Below are 12,588 nucleotides of genomic sequence, written 5' to 3'. Positions count from 1 at the left end.
GGAGGGGGGTTGGACAGAAACCACCTGGAGAACTTAGACCTGGCAAAATCAGCTTTATGAATCTTCAGTGAGGCTCCCATTGCAGATACTGGGGGCCATTCCCCACCCAGCCCATGTCCTCTGGGCAAGAGGCAGCCCTTGGGCAAGGACGGTCATGCCCAGGGTATGCTGCCATGGGCCACACAATGCAGCACGTGGCACATCCAGAGCGGTCCTTGGGGTGGGGGTCCTGGCATGATGCAGAAACACCTCCATGTTATAGATTACACACACCATAGCAAGAGCACCCCACCCATCATCTGTAATGCTGCCATCCTCCAGATGATGGGGCCTGGGGGTCACAGGGGAAAGTTCTTTGCTCAGCTAGAAACCCTGATTATTCCCATCTCCTGTGCAGCTCAGCTCCACATACCAGGTACCAGAAACAAGGACAGCCACAGTGCACCTGCTCTGGCACAAGCTCACAGCCTCTCGCTTGCCACTAAATTACATGTCATGAAACCTAGAAAACTGTGTTTCTTTATCTGAAAGACTGTGCTGGGAACCACATGGAGAGAAAACCAGCTGTGTCCCCAGACACATGCCCAAGTGCAACGGACTCACACCCACGCCTCTCCCAGAGCAGCACGCACAGCGCTCTGGCGTCGCAAACACCACGTCCTCCTCCCCATTCCGTCTCCCAGCGGTGATCCTCTTTGCTGCGCTCACATGTGCCACTCTCACACCCCCACCCCAGCCTCATGCACTTGTGGATGCACATCTGCACTTGCACGCCTGCAGCCGCACACAGACAGCTTCCTTTCTGTGCTAGGCCTGAGAAATATTGATTTCCCCACCCCCACCCCCCCCCCCGCAATATTTCGCTTGGCTGAGCAGATTTAGAATTGAAGAGTCAGACTCTGCCTAGAGACCAGAACCATATTTAATTCCACGGTTTAAGAAGCCCTGGAGCAGGTTATTCTTATTTTAAACTACCAGTGCATTTAAAAGCAAGTGACATTTCAGGGGGATAGGATGGGAGATGGCTGGTGCCCTCTGCCTCAGTCCAGCCAGCGCTGGGAAGAGTTTTGCAGCTCCACTGCTGCTGCGCCGTGTCCCCACAGCCCCATCAGCTGCTCTGCCCGCGCCAATGAGAGGCAAGGGGTGGTGGCGAGCTCACCATCAAAGCTCAGGAGACCCGTTTCCCTGTCTTTCTAACCGAGGAGAAATGAGAGAAAGAAAGGAGAGGAAAAAGGAAAGGTGTGAAAACCTCTGATGAAAATTGCTCGGTGCATTGAGGTTTCACAATTCATATTGTCTGCTCCTGTACCCAGGCCCTGCTCATGGAGCAGAGTCCTCAGTAATGAGCAATTTGCAGATATTGAACAAAGTCACAGTGCCTTGTCCAGAGGACGGTCCCTGATGGGGCATGATCACCAAGCAGTGCTGCTGGAAGGCAGAGCTGCCCACGTCTACCTCCATGACAAACACACCCTCCAGCCTACTATAAGTCAGGGTGGCCACTTATCTCCACAGCCGCACTGCCACGGCCTGGATTTCCAAAGGAGATGCAACACTGAATTTTAAGGGAGAAGTGGGGTGGGAATACAATAGCAAAGGCTTGCCCAAAGCATCTGTGAGCCTATGCCAGGTCCAAGCAGTTGTGCACAGACCAGGCTTGACACACACACACTGCCCCTTCTGTGCCACACAGAGCACATCTGCTACCCAACACAGTGGCAGAGGAAAGCCAAATATCCCCAAAAGAGGATGGTCCAGCTCAACAGGAGGGGGTGTCCAGGTGAGATAAGCCCTGCCAAGGAATGGGTGAAGGTACAGTGGAGAAGAGGAAAGGAAACACAGATCCGTACACTCCTCTCATCTCCCCACATCACATCTCTAAGGACTCGCAGCACAGGCCCAGCTCCATAGCCATCGCCCCTGCCCTGGCTGAGGAGGTCTGGTCAGTGGGTTGAGCACACAAACATCTGTCGTGGTTTAACCCCAGCCAGCAACTAAGCACCACGCAGCCGCTCACTCACTCCCCCCCATCCAGTGGGATGGGGGAAGAAATTGGGGGAAAAAAAGTAAAACTCCTGGGTTGAGATAAGAATGGTTTAATAGAACAGAAAAGAAGAAACTAATAATGATAATGATAACACTAATAAAATGACAACAGTAGTAATAAAAGGATTGGAATGTACAAATGATGCGCAGTGCAATTGCTCACCACCCGCCGACCGACACCCAGCTAAGTCACGGAGCAGCGATTCCCTGCCCCCAGTTCCTAAACTAGATGGGACGTCCCATGGTATGGAATACACCGTTGGCCAGTTTGGGTCAGGTGCCCTGGCTGTGTCCTGTGCCAACTTCTTGTGCCCTGGCTGAGCATGAGAAGCTGAAAAATCCTTGACTTTAGTCTAAACACTACTGAGCAACAACTGAAAACATCAGTGTTATCAACATTCTTCGCATACTGAACTCAAAACATAGCACTGTACCAGCTACTAGGGAGACAGTTAACTCTATCCCAGCTGAAACCAGGACAACATCCACTACCTCACCTTTGCCTGAGGCACCATCTCCAGGTCCTTGACGTTTCCAGCAGTGCAGCCATCCCCAGAAGCCCTGCAGCATGCCCTTGGAGTGAAAGGCAAACAAAGGTGCTCTTTATAGCCTCTAAATAATGAAGCTGAGGACACCAGGCGCCAGACACCTCAAGGGCACTCTGGTCCATGTGTGTCCATGTGTACACACATGTGTCTACTGAACAGAAAGAGATCAGCAACATGTCCAAGTGCTGCTCCCAGGGCCCCCGCAGGGCCGGAGCAGCCTGCCTGCTCCTGCAGTGGGGTCAGCCAGGCTGCAGCAAGCACACAGGGGTCTGCTCCATCTCACACTGAGAAGGCAGAGGCACCAGAGAGCTGCTCCCCCAGCTGGGAGACAAGCCTAGCAGGGCTGTGTTTCACAACCTGGGAGCTGCAGAGCCCACAAGGAGCTACAATTCAGTGGGAGACATGATTCACAGCAGGGCAAGCTGCGGGCTCCCAGGGGCCGGGGGTGAAGGCAGCCCCAGGGGCTGCGGTAGGGGCTCAGGACAGCTGTGGTACGGAGAGATGTAGCACCTACCGCAGCAGCCTGTGCATTAGATCACTGTGGTCTGCTATGACACAAAACATTGTTAGCTGTGGCATTGTATTTTGACTGAAGCAGACAAGCAGGAGAATGAAAATGGATCCTTTTATATAAGCTCCTGCACATGCTGTAACAGCTCTTGACATCTTTCCCCAGCTTCGCTCCTTGCTGGTGCTCATGCGTGGGGTGGGCGGTGAGCCAGGATCACACCAGGCAGGGGGAAGGGAAGCTGCAAACTGCTTCTGGCCTTGAAAGCATCTGTTTAGGGTAGTGGGGTGGCACCCAACAGGGAGACAGGCAGAATGTGCCCTGCTCAGGAGCACAAGAAGCCCGATAGTGTGGTTTGGACATGGTGCTAGGCAGACCAGTGCTGAGGGCTGCGGGGTATGGATGCCATAGAGTGCCCCAGCGCCAAAGGGCAAGGCTGAAGGCAGGTACAGCTTACACTCAAGCTTATCTATCTGGATAATCCCAAGCAGGCCCAGCTTCGGCAAGACTTTGTGACTTCAGTACATAATGGGGCATAACAAGGCTGCCAGGAGTTTGGGCCCAGGGAGGTCACATACGGGGGGCTGGGTAGAGACCCACCATGCCTGGGGAAAGGTCTGAGTAAAGAGGAGACAGCTGAGACGCAGAGCAGGAGGAACGAAAGAGCACAATTAGCTGCGGTAAAAGCCAAGGCTGTGAAAGCACATTACTGTTAGTGCAATTATTATTGCAATTATTTTTTCCATATTTTTGACAATTCAGTAAGAATTAACAGAAGAAAACGTCTTCTGTTAAATGCTGGCAAATCTAAAATGCAGAGAAGCACAATAACATTTCACTTTATATCTGGACATTTCTAAGGTTTACCCAGTTCTTTAAAAGTCAAGGAACTTTCCAACCGAAGTTTTCTTTCTAAAGGAAAATGGCAATTACTTCGTAGAGGAAACAGTACAATGAAACCCTGGGACATCTTTTTTTGGTGGTTTTCTGCCCCAAACAAGCAATTCAGCAAAACAGAAACATGCCTGCACTCTTCCAGTGCAGCTGAAGGTGCACTTTTCTCAACAACGACCACCAGAACAAGACTAAGCATCAGCTTCTGCAATAGTGCAGCCAGCAAGACTAGGGAAGAGATTGTCCCCCTGTACTCAGCACTGATAACGCTGCACGACAAATAGTGTGTTCAGTTTTGGGCGCCTCACTACAAGACAGATATTGAGTTGCTGGAGCACATCCAAAGAAGAGCGACAAAGCTGTTGAAGGGTCTAGAGCACAAGTCTTATGAGGAGCTGCTGAGGGAAGTGGGGTTGTTTAGCCTGGAGAGAAGGAGGCCAAGGGGAGACCTGATCGCTCTCTACAACTGCCTGAAAGGAGATTGTAGCGAGGTGGGGGTTGGTCTTTTTTCCCAAGTAACAAGCAATAAGACAAGAGGAAATGGCCTCAAGTTGTGCCAGGGGATGTTTAGACTGGATATTAGGAAAAAAATTTTCACCAAAAGGATTGTCAAGCATTGCAACAGGCTGCCTGGGGAAGTGGTGGTAGAGTCACCATCCCTGAAGGGTATTTAAAAGACATGTAGATGTGGCGCTTAAGGACATGGTTTAGTGGTGGACTTGGCAGTGTTAGGTTAAGAGTTGGACTCAATCTTAAAGGTCTTTTCCAACCTAAACAATTCTATGATTCTATAATATCTTGTCTTGATCTGCTGAGACCAGCCAGCGTCACCACAGCTACTGAAAGCTTCTGCCTGTAGGTACAGCCAGGGTATCCCTCCTCCCACCCCCATTCTCCCAGAGAACCAGCACAGGCAATAAACACCCAGAACGAAATGGCTTTAAAGAACAAAGAGTATATAAGGACAAATGCAGAATGAGTCAAAAAAGTATATAAAAATAACAAAAAAAGCACTGCAATTAGCTAAACTGTTAAACGAATAAAAAGGTATTAAATAAAGTTTCCTGAATGTCAAGTTGACACAATTTTTTTTTTATATTCAGGAAAGGAAATGAGTCCCTTGAGTAAATCTCCCTGTTCCAGGGCTAGGCATTAAAGGCTTTCAGGTGGATGTCACTGGCTGAGGTCCCTTTGATCTGGGCTGCTGGATGCAGCACACATCTCCCAGCCAACACTGCCCCGGCTGCCCTCCTCCTGCATCCTCACCACAGCGATGGCACAAACAGAGCTGCTGGCATGGGCAGGGCTGTCCAAAGTGGGGGCTCTGTGCTGTTTTGGATGCGCAGGGAGAGGAGAGCCGAGCAATTGCCTCTCCAGCACAATCTAAATGCCACCAATGGGCCTTTTTATCATGGTGCCTTTACATCCCTGGCTTGCCACCTCTCCTCCAAGTAGGACAAAATAGCGCTGCTGCTATCCGTCACATCTCCACCTTCACCTATCCCGCAGGCACCAGCAACAATTTTCCCTCTCTGGGGAAAGCAGCTTTGTTTAGCAGCATGTTACCTGTCAGCAAAGGCTCTTCCCTCAGCACCTCCCGAAGCAATTGAAACCTTTCTTTTTGGGGTGGTGGGGACATGCTCCCTCCTGCAGCAAACACCACCAGCCCCACTCCCTGGCACAAGAGCAAGCACCTTGGTGGCTTCACAGCAGGCGCCCCGAGAGGTGGCCTGGCTCCCTCACTCCCCAGACCTACAGAGCAAACATCCAGCTGCTCAGAAGCACCATGCAGGCTGATGACATTATTTCATGCCTGCAAGGTCATTTATGGGAGATAACTACAGATACAGAAGCATGTATATATGCATATATATGTGTATTTCTGAATTTCTCCTGTGCTTTGTATAGATATAACCCAGAAACTTAACCAGTGGGATACCGACAAACCCATCAAATGAAGCAATTTGTCTCAGACAATTGCCTGAGCTGCCTCCGATGTCGCTGTCTTGCCACTGACAATAAGAGGCTCTTAAGTGTCCTGAAATTGTACTGCGAGTTCCCCAATGCTCTCACCCCCGCCTTCGCTCGTCTCCCTCAAGCTCCTTCCCATGTTTCTCCAGCAAAACACCCTTACGCAAATAAACATGCAGGAAGGCACAAAAGACATTTTGTCTAGGATTTCAATACAACCACATATTTCTCATTCAAATATTCAGCTGTATCCTTCAGAGATGAACAGCATAGCACTGAAATGAGGTGAGGCACAAACATCCCAAGCCAATAGCTCAAACTTCCCTTTCATTCCTGTCCTGGCTGAGGGAGCAGATGGAGGAATCCGTCACCTTCACCATGGTGGCTCCCAGGTGTCACAGACCCAGGGCACCTGTGAACACAGGTACAGTTCTGTCACATCACCCATCTCTGCACAAAGCCCCGCACAGCCATAGGTTACAACAACGGCCATTAAAGCCTTTATGAGTGATGTCTGTGCAACAGGCAGGTGATCTGGGTGCTACGAGGTCTCCAGAGAGGTGCGAGCTGGGGCTAGCATATCCTGGACCAACTGGAGAAAGCTCCCTGCTATCAGAAAGCTGAAGCAGGGTCTGGCCCAAGGAGGGGGTCTCCATGTCCTGCACCAGCACCCAGAAAAGCCATGGCTTGCTGCACAGGGAGGAAAAGGTGCAGCTGTGCTGCTTCCCTGGTGCACACCATGGCCAGAGCTGGAACATTGCTAGCACCCACTGCCCCCTTTCTCCAGCGGAGCTATACAGAGAGGGAAGGATGCATGGGTGAAATGCACCCTGCCCCAAAACATGTCCACAAGCCTTCCCCGCACCCCTACCTTCCAGCCAGACACCATCTGCCAGCCTGAACTGCATGCACCATGGGCTTGGGTTTGTTAAGAGGGACCAGCTCCCCTGCCCAGCAACCTCCATGGCTGAGCCTTTTAAGCCCTCCTTCCACCTCAAACTGCCCTTTCCCCCATGGGGACCTACATGGTGGGACAACAGGGCTGAGCCCTGGCAGCTGACCTGCTCCTTTCCTCACCTTGGTGAGGAAGGTGCTCAGCGGGAGTCATGGGGATGGCACGTTTACCATATAATACATGAGCTAGTACCAGCTTTATAAGCCCCTCCTGGCTCAAATCACATTGTAATTCTGAACAGCCTTAAACTCATTTAAATCCCAATAAAAACACCACCCTGTATTTGCATTCACTGCTCGCTGGTCCCTGCGGCTGCTGTGACAGCGGTTCCTGTGGAATTGATAATGCTTGGGACACTGCATACCGGAAACCCTCACAGGCAGGGTCACGACATGCACTTAATAGGACAATTAAAAAAATAGATGCAGGAAACAGACCTCCAGACCAATTCAGGATGATGCACGGAGCAGCTGGGTGCAAAAGCTTTCAAAGCAACATAGGAGAGCAGCGACACTAGTCCTGAAACCTCAGTGTCCCACCTCCTCTGGGCTCCCAGAGGAAGATCAGGCCAGGTATGCAGCTCTGACAGAACAAGGCACCTGCAGACAGCACCGTGAGGGGTTTTTAAAAGAGGACAGGGAATGACTAATTAAATGCCAGCAAATAACAAGCTCTGTGGATGCTGCAGAAAGTTTGTGCATGAATGGCACAGGCACCCTGGGGCCAGATGCAAGAACTTGCCCTTGTTTCCCACATTGCCTGGAGTGCCCGTGACAAGGGGGAGCTGCTGTTACAGCTTGGAGGCACATCACACCACAGGGAAGGCACTGTGACTGCATCTTACAGCATAACCTCCAACCCTGGGCCACCCGATGAAGCACCAGTCCCACCCTTCCCTCCCAGACAAGTGGGATTTGCTATGGCCGTGCTGGAGGAAGCAGCGAGGGGCTGGGCAAGAGGGACCCCGAGAGCCCCAGCTCCCATCAGCAAGCCCATATGGCTCTCCCACCTCACCTGAAGCAGAGCAGGAGTGTCAGGTCAGTGCTGACCCAGGCCTTGCCCATGCCCAGGATCACTCTCCCCAGCTCCGCTGCCCCACCACTCCCTACAGCATTTATGCACCCTTCTGCAGCCTCTTGCCTCTTTCCTCCATGTCCAGCTCTGCTCCATTCCCAGCTGACCCCCTCACCCTCCTCAGCACTTCATGCCTGGCTGTTTTTAGTGATGACATTAATAGGCTCCCGTGAAACAGTGAGATTATGAGCTATACCCTTCCAGCAATAGAAATACTAATTATTACTGAGATAAATGGGAATATCAATGATGAAAGTCAATATTATTGCCTTCTTTGTTCCTGTTTATTTTATTTGTAGATGAAAAGACCACTCAGCCCGTCTCCCCAGGATGTGGCTGGGAGCTGGAACAGCTCCTCTTGGCAGGCTTGTCCAGAGCTGTGCTCTGATAAGAAATCATACTGCACACATGCTTGCAAAGGGCTCTCTAAATCAGCAGCTCTCAAAAGCAGGCATTGTCTTTGATTGATTCATAAAACTGGAGCTGCCTCTGTTCCCCACTCCAGTACCAAGCGAGGGAGGATTTAGGGGAGGGGGAAGGTGTAACGTGGGTGGAAGTGATTAATTGTGGAACACAGCACCACACTGGGAACGCTTCATGGTTTGGCTGGGTTTGATGCTCACGCCTTCATCTTCCTCACCCAGTGGTTTAGCCACCAAGATAGGAATCAAGGACCCCTCTCAAGCTCTGACACCAATTCTCAGGCTGACCTTGGGCAAATCCCACAGCACTGCTGCGGCCAGGCAAGCGCTTACAACAGCAACATTGCCTTATTCAGCAAGTCTGCTCCCTCCGCATATTCTGAGGCAGAGCTGCTGATTTCAGTGACAAGAGACTTTTTTTTTAAAGCCCTATTAGCCTTGCAGAGCTAACACAGCTAAGAGCAAGTGAATGGGATGCTAATTTTGGATCACGACTAACAGCATCAGGAGAGCACTTCCTGGAGCGGCTCCTCTCCGCAGGCAAGTGGATGCATTCCCCACGGCCGTGACCCACGGCTGGCTCCCCGACATCTGTGGGAGGCAGGACACACCAAAGAGCACCCCAGTGCACAGCCCCACACACCTAGAACACAAGAGATTTTTTTTCTTGTTCCTAGTGCACCCTAATACATTGCTAAATTGCCTCCGTTCCCTTCCAAGTCCTCAGTCCATCTCCAACAGATATTCATGGGAACAAACCAACCCACTGACCCCCAACCCGCCCATCTCCAAGTATCAATACAGCGATCACCTCCCTCTAATGAATACAAACCCACCCAGCCTCTCTCCAGGCTAATGAGGACAAACACTCCAGCTGCCACTCTCCAAATGCAATGAAACCAGGAGAACCAGAAGCCTTGCAGAAGTAATTATGTCAGTTTTTAAAAAGAAACCAGCCCGTCCTGAATATTTCATGAAAGGTAATTTTTTTAAAGCTTTTCTAAACCCCCTGCCCCCCTGTCTTCGTGCATGTCAGGGTGCAATTAAGCAGAAAGTATCAGCGCATAAACCCAAAGAAACAAACTGCCACAGACACCCAGCTCCTGCTCTCACTCGCTCCTGCTTCTTCCCCGTGTTTAACATTAATGTGACATCCCAAGCTGTGTGCACAATACTATCTCCCACCCCTAGATGGGGAAGAGCTGTTTGACTGCTAGAAAACCTCTAGTGCCTCCCAGCCTCGCTAACACGGCACCCAGACTCCTGCCACAAATAGTCCCTGTTGGTCCCTGCCAAGGCTCACAGGCACAGCAAAGCCCTAAGCATCAGGCAACCCACATGAAATCCCACCACTGCAAAGCTCTCCAGAGCCACTGGACCGTGGTACTGGCATCCAGATTCGCACCAAGGGCCAGCAGCTGCATGCACAGTGCTATGCTTGGGCTGCACGTCCTGGCTCCCTGCCTAGCTTATTAGCATTTTGCACAATTAATATTTATTTTTGCAAATATGCTACCAAAAAAATTAAACAACAACAACAAAAAATCTCTTTATGTTAATAGCTTTGTTGGCCCTTGGAGCGAGACGCTTGGAAAGAAATCTGGTTTAATCTAGAGAGCCAGGTGGGAACCAGGTAAGGTGTGGAAGAGAAATTCAGGGTTTTTCTCAGCCCTGGTGGGGTGAAGGAGCAGACCTTCCGAAACAGGCTACAGACACCTCTCCCTCTGTTGCATTCCTTCCCGCTGACCTTGTTCTCCCTCTCAGCTCTTCCCAGCCACCCTGTTTAACCACAGCTTTTGGACCAGTCAAAGACAAGTGTCCCTAGTGTCCCCTCTGTCCCATGCAGCTTTCCTGGGGACAGCCCCGGCGCTACTGCTACTCCTACGTGAGAACGCCGCTTCTGGGCACACCAGCTGGTCCCCTTTGGGGACAGCATGGGGTGGCAGGGAGTCCCAGGCAGAATCTCCTGCTGCACGGGCAACCTGACTCTGTTGCATTGATTTTCCTTACTCTGAGCTAGGAGATTGTTCAGCAAAATGAAGTTATCAGGGGAGGTAATATTTTCCACCTGACAACTTGCATTGCTTCTTCTCAAACAAGTGCTGACCTGCACAGTGCCGTATGCACCCAGGACAGACACCTTCTGGCAGAGGAGTGCCATCCCTTTCCTCCCCTCACAGCTCCTGCCATGCCAGGTGCTGCCACCCAGCCCCTTCCCCTCTCTCATTTTTCCTGCACCCCCAAGGTCACCCACATCCTCCTCCCTGCTCCCAGCCACTCTCACAGGGGTTTCTGCCCAATTGCAGTATGAGATGGGGAGCCTGCAGTGCCCCTGTTCACTTTTATAGGGGTTTGACATAACCCCGATGCTGAAAACTTGCTTTTAAAAAGTGAAAATCCAAGACACTCCACAGGGCCTTAGTGGAAAGCCTGACCTATTGCAAGTCTGTGACTGCATCACCAGAGCTGACAACACCAGAGAGAAGAGGGAGGATTTTGGGGGAGCATTTATGGCACACACATTCAGAAAGGAAGAAAAACATCCCTCAGAAACCACATAGGTTCAAAGATTTGCTCAGTTTAAACACTAAAAATTCACACATTAAAAATCCACTCAAGTTCAGCCCTGCCTCAAAACTAAATAAAACCTCTGACCACATCATCCAGTCCCAAGGTTCACAGTCTCCTTGGGGAGAGGGCTTATGTGTCTGCCAGATGCTCAGGCAGAGATGCCCCCTCCCAGCACCAGGTCCTGCTTTGCTCAGGGCCTTTAGGCAGGGCTGTGCCCTGGCCCTGGGGTGTCCAGGACCCAAGGTGTGACTGCTGCCCATCACTACACTACATAGCACCTGGCTGCCCTAGTCTTGCACTAGTTAGTGGAGAGACCAGGTCAAGAAACAGACTACACCTCCCCCCATTATCCCAAATTTCCTAGGAAATAATTTTTTTTGTCTTTTCTCAAAGGAAAAAGCACAAGGAAAAACAAAACCACCTCATTTTCTAAATACTGTTCTTAAGAAAAATCTTCAACTTCTGCAAATGGCACTCTGGAAGAAAATACCCAAATCCAAACTAAAACCAGATGGCTCTCAGTGCTCGTTTTTTCAGGGCGGACTTTAACCAGCACAATCATTTCCCAGCAGAATTTTGTTTTGATAGATTGCTAAGAATAAACGCATTTCAGGGCTTACTGCTGAGAAGGTGTTTTGACAGAAAACTGCTATTTCCATGGTCCCTCCACTTGCACTGTCAGCCCTGACACAGTGGGAACTCCTCTGACCGAGCATCCTTTGCACACAGCTTCTCCCAGGGCCCAACCTGCAAGGGGCAGCTGTGGGAGCAGGGAGGGATGGGTGCCTGGGCTCATTCCTGCTTACCACAAAATGGGAAACAGCAACAAGAAGCTAGAAATACCTCTCTGCAAAGCTGGAAATACCTCTCCACTGGGCCCACTTGCACAGGAATGAGAGGCAAGGACAGGTCCCTTTTTTACATGCATCAGGTTGAGCCTCTGCAGCCTGCTCTTTGCTTTGAGCAAAGAACACGATGTAAAGGGGAAATTATAGACCTGTGTGCATGTGTCAGTGCGAAAGCCAGTTCTGCCTCACTGTTTTGATCCCTTTTCCTCTGAGCCAGGCATGGGATACTGCCTCACAGACAGTGCCAGCTGTTTAGCTTTGCCCCAAGCAGAGGTGTCCCTCCCAGTGGCACCATTCCTGCAGAGCAGAGATCACAGCACGCCCCGCCATCTTGTACCACCTTGGACAACATCCAATTTAAACAATTCCTCCCCCAGCTCTGGCATATAAAAGATGCTTGAATCATCCCAATTTTTTTTTTTTCATTAGGAAACTGAATTCTGCTCCTCACAGAGAGATCCCTTTTTTCCCCTCTCGAGGACTGACATCCTGGGAAATTGCCTCAGCCCAGTCAGCTCTGATGTTTGCCGTCTCACAAGTTGCCTGCATCAAACTGACAGTTCACAGATTTCAGCTGAGGATTTGTATGTACAGTACAAGCTGAAACCAGCTCCCATGTCTTTTAACTGTCCCGGCGAGAGCGCTGGAAGGAGGCTGAGTCAGTGGAGAGTGCGCGGGCGCTGTGCAACACAGTAATAGAGACATCTTGGAAAACACTGCCTTTTGAGGACCCTCTCGCCTGCCCTCTCCT

General features: G+C 50.7%; 1 protein-coding gene across 4 annotated transcripts in view; it reads right to left on the bottom strand.

Annotated features, from left to right (window-relative positions):
• Positions 1–12,588, bottom strand: part of LINGO1 (leucine rich repeat and Ig domain containing 1) — a 166,209-nt gene that overhangs the window by 53,562 nt on the left and 100,059 nt on the right. The gene's annotated exons all lie outside the window — the stretch shown is intronic.

The sequence above is a fragment of the Accipiter gentilis genome, chromosome 10, assembly GCF_929443795.1.
Source record: "Accipiter gentilis chromosome 10, bAccGen1.1, whole genome shotgun sequence".
NCBI classification, from domain to species: Eukaryota; Metazoa; Chordata; class Aves; order Accipitriformes; family Accipitridae; genus Astur; species Astur gentilis.
The sequence above is the reverse complement of the archived record's forward strand: the minus strand, read 5'-3'. Positions and strand labels throughout refer to the sequence as shown.